The sequence below is a fragment of the Podarcis raffonei genome, chromosome 1, assembly GCF_027172205.1.
Source record: "Podarcis raffonei isolate rPodRaf1 chromosome 1, rPodRaf1.pri, whole genome shotgun sequence".
Lineage (NCBI taxonomy): Eukaryota > Metazoa > Chordata > Lepidosauria > Squamata > Lacertidae > Podarcis > Podarcis raffonei.
In genome coordinates this window covers 27,090,785-27,098,351 of record NC_070602.1, presented here as the reverse complement: position 1 = coordinate 27,098,351, position 7,567 = coordinate 27,090,785, and the positions used below count along the sequence as shown (strand labels likewise).

Sequence of the window (7,567 nt, the reverse complement as noted above, 5' to 3'; positions counted from 1 at the left end):
GCTATTGTTCAGTGTTTATAGAGTGCTGAATTCTGATACGTGAAACCTCAAGTGTTTAAAGAAGGGTCACATTAACACCATGCATTTTAAATGCTATGATGCCCCTATTTCTCTTGCAGAGCTAGAATTCTCAAAGTGGTTTAACCATCAATCCCTCTTCACAGAGACCTCTGAGAATCATAGCTGTGAGGGGAAAGGGGGCTTCCTGACATCTCTCAGCACCTTTAGCAAACTGCAGCTCCCATAATTTTTCAGGGGAAGCCATGACTGTTTAAAATGATATCATAGTGTTTTAAATATATGGTGTGAATGTATACCTTCCAACATGTTGAGGCTGAAAACTGGGACCTGCGTCTTCCCAGGTGCACGCCTGCGCAAGTTACATGAGATGCATGAGAGCATGGAACCCAAAAATGTGTGTTTTGGGTTCCCCAATCTTGTGCGTTTTTTGGTGCTGTGCTGAGAGCACTGTGCCCAAACATGGGATGTCCCTTATTAATGAGGGCAATTGAGGGTTATGGTGAATGTAGCTTTGGTGTGCCCCTTTTAATGTGTAAATTGCATCCCGGTAAATAGTTTGTGTTTGAGGTGATGTGAGCCTCTGAGGGCTGAGCAATTATGACCTCCCAAAATGTCCAGATTAGTGGGTGGCAAAATGAGGGTAGGGACTGGGGACACAGTTCAGCAAATATTCTTGGGGGAAGAGCAGTATGCCTCAATAGTGTCGCTTATCATCAACGAGCAAGCAGAGGTTTATCTCCAGCCTTAGCACTCTCTATCTGACAGAATAAACATCTTCCTCAGACAAGGCATTGTTAATTTACATACTGCATTGTGAATTTACAAGGTTCACTGCCATGGTTCACAAACAGTGGTGATGGTCACCGTCTTAGATGGCATAGAGAATTAGGCCAATTCATGGAGGAACTGGATACCTATGGTTCTGTGCACAAGCTGGCCTGTCTAGGGCTACAGGCTGGTCTATTTCTCTGGCTAAGCAAGGGCTCCCAGGTACTGCAATGGCTGCACCCACTCAGGCTGCCCACTGACTCTCCCCAAGGAAACCTATCATCATCATCATCATCATCATCATCATCATTTATTATTTATACCCAGCCCATCTGGCTGGGTTTCCCCAGCCACTCTGGGCGGCTTCCAACTGAATATTAAAAACAGTACAGCATCAGACATTAAAAACTTCCCTAAAGAGGGCTGCCTTCAGTTGTCTTTTAAAAGTAAAATAGTTGTTTATTGCCTTGACATCTGCTGGGAGGGTGTTCCACAGGGCAGGTGCCACTACCGAGAAGGCCCTCTGTCTGGTTCCTTGTAACCTGACTTCTCGCAATGAGGGAACCGCCAGAAGGCCCTCAGCGCTGGACCTCAGTGTCCTGGCTGAACGATGGGGGTGGAGACGCTCCTTCAGGTAGCATCCAATGAGGTAAACAAATAAAGTGAGAAATGTTTTTCAGAGATTGTAGCTTATTAACACATAAACCCAATACATTTAGTCTTGAATGAGCCTTCTTCAGGGTCTTGTTTCTTTACAAGCTGCTCAAAAACCACCTGTTTTTAAGATCTTACACGACAGAGCTAATTTTTGAGCAGCATATAAATAAGCTGGTCAAACACACCCTAGAAGAAGGCTCTTTTGAGATGACATGTATTGGAATGACATGTATAACTGTCATTCTTTCCAGAAGCATTGTCTCTCTCAAATAGGAAGTTCTATAATAGCTTCCTGTTCAGGCTGAGGTTTCTCCTGGGCATCTTCCAGGCTCTGTCCTCAGCTTGTTGCTTCTGCCTGACAACTTGCTGGATTGAGAAATACTGATGAGGGATAGTGAAACATCTAGAAACCAGCCTGATGCTCCTCCACTTGTCACCTAATTAAAAGAAGAAGAATCTGCTGAACAGCTAAAGGCATGTGAATCCCTAAACTTGAGGTGGTTTTCTTGGTCTTATTTTGACTTATTGTGAAATTCCTCAGGTGTTTCTGCCCCAAGCGGCACCCACAAGCTCACTTCACACCTGGCTTTGTGTGAAATTTCACTGGCAACTCTAATCAAGCCTGGGCCCTGTGGCTGACTGCAAATGGTGCAAACGGTGAAATGCTGCAACATCAAGTGGACTGGAAGGACACATATCCCACAGCCAATTCCCTTCTCCTTTGTCAAATAAAAGTCCTCTGTCATATTATTAAACAATTCATAATTCCACAGGGCTTGTCAGACTTCCAAGGTTGGACCTCTGCAACTGCCCGAGAATTATAACAGCCCTGTGATATTCTCACTACATTTCACAAGAGGTCTGATGTGTCTGAAACCTGACAGCTGTCAGGGTCTTATTGCACCAAGCAGGACAGATCATTAATAACTGCAGCTTTATTATTCTACCTCCTTCTCTCCAGGCTCATATTGCCTTTCATCTTTTTTATTGCTCCACTCAAGAGCATCAAGAAAATAAACAAAGCCGGAACAAATGAATCCAATAGAAACACATATTAAAATACATCCATACATTATTTTATAGACATGTACGGCAGTAATTTCACTTATGCTGTCCTTGGTTAAATGTTCATGCTATCCTTACAGGCTCTCTGGTTAGATTTAAGGAGCCATAACAACACCTTCTCCATTCTCCGTCTCTGACTAGCTCATCAGGGAATATGGGTCATGTCAATTACTTTCAGTCGGTTCGCTGTGACTATCCCTGAACGAAAACTCCTGGGATTTTGCGGGTATTCATAACGAATCTGGAGAGCCTGTTCAATGTGGAGAAAATGCATGGAACCATTAAAGACTGATCTCCATTGTACTAGTGTTAGACTCCACCTATGACCTCTAAATTACTATAATTAAACACAGTACTTTCAAAAGACAATTAGAGTGGGAGGTTCTGGCATTGTCAAATGTATTTATTTGTATTATTAATGGTAGTATCCAACTAAATAGATCCACTAGCACAAGAATTTCCACTTGTGCAATGGAACTTCCTCTCCTGTCCCCATTTGCCCTTGTTCCTTTCTGAAATCTGCTCCAGAAGATTTTGGGGAAATCCCAGAGCAGATGTAGGGGGTGGGAGCAGGGGGGCTCACAGGGAAAGGAGAAGGAGGGGACATTCCCCAGTGCAGCTAAAAGTCCTTAGTGGCTAAATAGTTGGTTAGCTGAATTTCCATCCCATCCTTTCTCCCGAAGGAGCCCAGGGCAACAAACACTAAAATAGTAAAAACAATGGATTTAAGAAATAAAAACATATTAAAAACATCTAAAAACATTTTAAAATACAGTGGTACCTCAGGTTACAGATGCTTCAGGTTACAGACTCTGCTAACCCAGAAATAGTACCTCGGGTTAAGAACTTTGCTTCAGGATGAGAACAGAAATTGCGCGGCAGCGAGGAGGGCCAATTAGCTAAAGTGGTACCTCAGGTTAAGAACAGTTTCAGGTTAAGAATGGACCTCCAGACCCAATTAAGTTCTTAACCCGAGGTAGCACTGTAGTCACATACACACAGAGCCAATAATGTAAAGGTTGTAAGGATCAGTATCTACTAGCTACCAGATGCCTAGGTAAATGAGAATGTTATTAAGTTCATCCTGAAAGTTAATAATAAGGGAGACAGATGCACTTTACGATTCCACAAAAGGGACACTGCCACCAAGAAGGCCCTGTCATGGGTTAGCATCAAGAAGCCAGTGCTCAGTGGTGACACTACCAATAGGGTTTCCCCTGCTGATTGTAGGGCCTGAGGTCATTAATAACACTGATTGTGGTTGCATACCTTCCAACATTTTCCCAATGAAAATAGGAACACCAAATTCCATAACGATAATTTTACTATTTATACCCCACCCATCTGACTGTGTTGCCCCAGCCACTCTGGGCAGCTTCCAACATATATAAAAACATAATAAAACATTAAACATTAAAAAAATCCTATACAGGATTGCCTTCAGATGGCTTGGTGGGTCAGATAACTCCACATCCTCCAACACTTCTCCTATGAAAATAGGGACATCCTAAAGAAAAGTGGGGCATTCTGGGATCAAATCAGAAACCAGGACAGCTTCTCTAAATCAGGGATGTCCCTGGAAAATAGGGATACTTGGAGGGTTTGTGGTTTCCAGGACCGAAATGTTGATAGGAATTTCACTCACAGCAATGAAGAGTAATTTGATGCCATGGCCTTTGGCTAGTGCAATAAAGTTTATGATGGCGATGACAAAGAGTATTTCATCTCTCATTTTGATGTGTCTTGTTTTCATGGTGCACTTTTTAGAAAGTACAGGAAGGATCATGCTCTACATCAGAGATGGGGAACAGGCAGGAAACATCAGGGGAACAGAGGTTGGACTTAAACTCCCATTAGCCTCAGTCAGCACATGCAGTGGTCAAGGATGATGGCTTTCGTAGTGTGTAACAACATCTGGAGGGCTACAAGTTCACTATGCTTGCTTTATACAGTATGTTTATAGAAATAAGCTGTAGGGAGATGAGCAGTGCACTTCTCTGGAACTGGCTTGGGCATGATCACTAATAACGAAGCTCAAATCACACTGTGGCAGCCCTCTAAGCATGGATTTCATTCAATTTATTTCTGTAAATCTGAATATGGCTGAGATTACCAAGTAGCAGCACTGGGTGGATTGCAGATAGTTTGTTCAGACCTGTTTTAAGAAGCATGCATAGAGGCAACTCTCTGTGTTATGTCACCTTGAACACAATAAAGCCTCATTCATCTAGATCTCTTCAATATGGGTCCATTTGAGGTGGGAAAGGCACATATTTTATGTTCCCCATTGCTCTATAGCTATATGCTTTATGTGTCTATCTATTTTGGAGGCCTTTCTGTTGCATACAAATTTTGTAGCATTCCTGGTGACTGGATGTGAATGAGGCTCTGCTCGATTTGAAAGGGAAAATAGAAGGGATTGGTAAGAGAAACCATTTTTTAAAAATGCTTTACGGTTCTTGTCACATTCATCTTCACAGGTACAGGCAGGGAGAAAGCAATTTGTCCAAGGGCACAGGATGATCTTCATGGATGATGGGGAGAATGGGCTTCAGGTTGCCACGTGCAATTGTCATGTTCAAATGCAACATGCTATTGCTGGTGCCCTATTGCCCGTAAGCCATAAAATAAACTTGTTTGTTGTGCCAGAAGTTGCTGCTCCCTAGAGGACTTATATGTGGTTTAAGAAGCAGTGAATAAATACCTTCATGCCAGTTCTAGAACTTTAAAGATATTCAAGCATCTTCATATGCCTAAGTCTTTGTAAAAACAAAGGTAGAGCCAAACAATGAATTTTTTCTGCCCGCTCTGCCAAGTGTCTATATTATGGTTTGTTTATATGCCACCTTTTGGCTAAAAAAGGTACCTGAGGCAGCTCACAAAGAACTGATGCACAAATACAAATATATGAACAATACAAATGCTAAACAAAGAAAACAAAACATTAACATTTCAAGAGTATTAAAGCCCCCCCCCCCAAAACCATAGATGATTCCCCTCAAAACTGTTATACAAAAGCAAAAGTGAGGCAATGGATGCACCATGGAGGAGAAATTTGATCCAGTTCACAGTTAAAGCGGAATCTATCAAACTCACACTTTCAGAAACAAAACGAGAACACAGGCATCCTCCAAAATTCAAACTTATCCAATTTTGTGATGCGGTTCTCCAGTGAAGTGGAGGGGAAAGTGTGCCTAAAAATCAATATATTTATGAAATTAACACAAAAATGTGTTATAGTAGGATAAAGGGTTGCACAAATGTGTGTGCTAGTCAAAACTACATACAAAAATGAGTTTATTAGGGGAATTCATACTAAAATGCTTTAGAATTTTCCAGGAGGGAGGGATTGCAGATTGCTGCGGAAATGTGGGGAACTGAATTGAAGATTGGGAAAATGAGACCATTCCATTCCTACTCAACAAAGAAAGAAAGAAAGAAAGAAAGAAAGAAAGAGAAGAAGAAGAGAGAAAAGTCACTTCACAACAAATTGATTTCCCAACTGCTTCTCCTTCCCCCACCTCTGGTGCTCTAATTGTGAGTTTATTCTTACAAACGTATGTTTGGAACCCCACAGCGAAGGAAAGTGGTGTCAGGGCGAGGGGACAGTCCACCGTGGGGAAACAGCAGGCTCAGCAAAGGTTCAGTCATTCGTACACCCACCGCTTCTGTGTTATAAATCAGTCCATCCTGGAGGACCTTTTCTCTGAAAAATGAGAAAAAGAAACCATCAGGGTCATGTTAAACACACAGGCACATTTAACTAATTCCTGAAAGGTAGCATCCATTGAAAGCAGCCTCTAAAACAGATCTGGCACAGATTTGGCTGTGCTGTTCGAAAAGAGAATGGGAGAATAAATGGGCACTGCTTTTCTGATGTGCCCTCCTTACATTTTCTGCTCATGATTAACTTGATGTATGGAGCCTTCTGTTTTCATCAAAACAAACCACCTCCCTGCCCCTAAATCTCAGAATCCCATGAAGGGTGACTGTTTGACTTTTCTATACTCTTCACAGTTACTTCACTTTGTCAGGACAAAATGTTTCTCCGTCTCTGTGATTTCCCTTTTCATTTCTGAGGCAATACCACCATAGCCCATCCCTTTCCCTCCTTTTCTTTCTTCTCCTCTTCCTTTCGCTCCCTGAAATCTGATCTTTGAAGAGGATTGGACAAGGTGTGTTATCTTTGTGGACTTCAAACACCCGATGCTTCTTGAGAAGATCTGAGCTGTTTGATCTCACTCTCCCCCTCTCCCCCTCTCCTTCTTTGTGTTTTTCATTTCCTTTTCCAATAGTGCTCACACCATCCCTTTCCCCAGACCTTTTGTTCTTCTCATAATCCTATTCTTTTATTTCTCTCATAAACTTATTTCACCTCACAGATGCCTCCCACTATGCAACCCTCCCCCCCTTAATAGTGATGCCTGCTACTATGATACTGAGCTGCAGTTTTTCCCATTGACTCAATCCTCTGAATTGTGTTCAAGAGCCTAGAAATGAAATTAGGAAACCTTTACCTTTCTGTTTAGCAGGTTGTGCATGATAAATTAAATTATTTGTATATATTAGCAAGCTTATATATTTCAATGGATGACCTATGAAACTTCTGTAAGCAACTTGTGTGTGATGTCCTCAGGTAGGGGTGGTGTGGGGGGTTGAGACATGACTGTGTCAGTTATGCAGCTAAGTTCCCTGTGGGGAACTGAATCATACAGCTAAACCCTCCAGAAAGCAGGGTTGAAGTCACTGCTCATAAGCTGAATGATGTCATCATTAAGTTCCATGAATGACAGGTGGGTTGTCCCTCTTACCGGTCAGACCTGGTCCATGGGTCTGGCAACCAATACGGATCTGGCCTGTTAGGCCAAAAAAGTTCTCTACCCTGATCTACAGGATACCGCAACCAGACGATTCCTGTTTCCCAATCTGACTTTATGTAGCATCTACCTACAGTACTTACCCCAATACTTTTTACCACACTACCATTAATGCAGGAACATTATTATAACTCTCCTATTGAATTATTAGGCCTTGCTTCAGGTTTCCTTTTTTGTGT

At 42.2% G+C, this 7,567-nt stretch overlaps 1 long non-coding RNA gene across 1 annotated transcript; it reads right to left on the bottom strand.

Annotated features, from left to right (window-relative positions):
• Positions 1-2,366: 2,366 nt before the first annotated feature.
• LOC128408271 (uncharacterized) lies at positions 2,367-7,218 on the bottom strand. Its single transcript, XR_008329010.1, has 3 exons — positions 7,029-7,218; positions 6,065-6,217; positions 2,367-2,761 (listed from the first exon to the last, which is right to left on the bottom strand). It is a non-coding gene; the product is annotated as an uncharacterized LOC128408271 (long non-coding RNA).
• Positions 7,219-7,567: the final 349 nt, after the last annotated feature.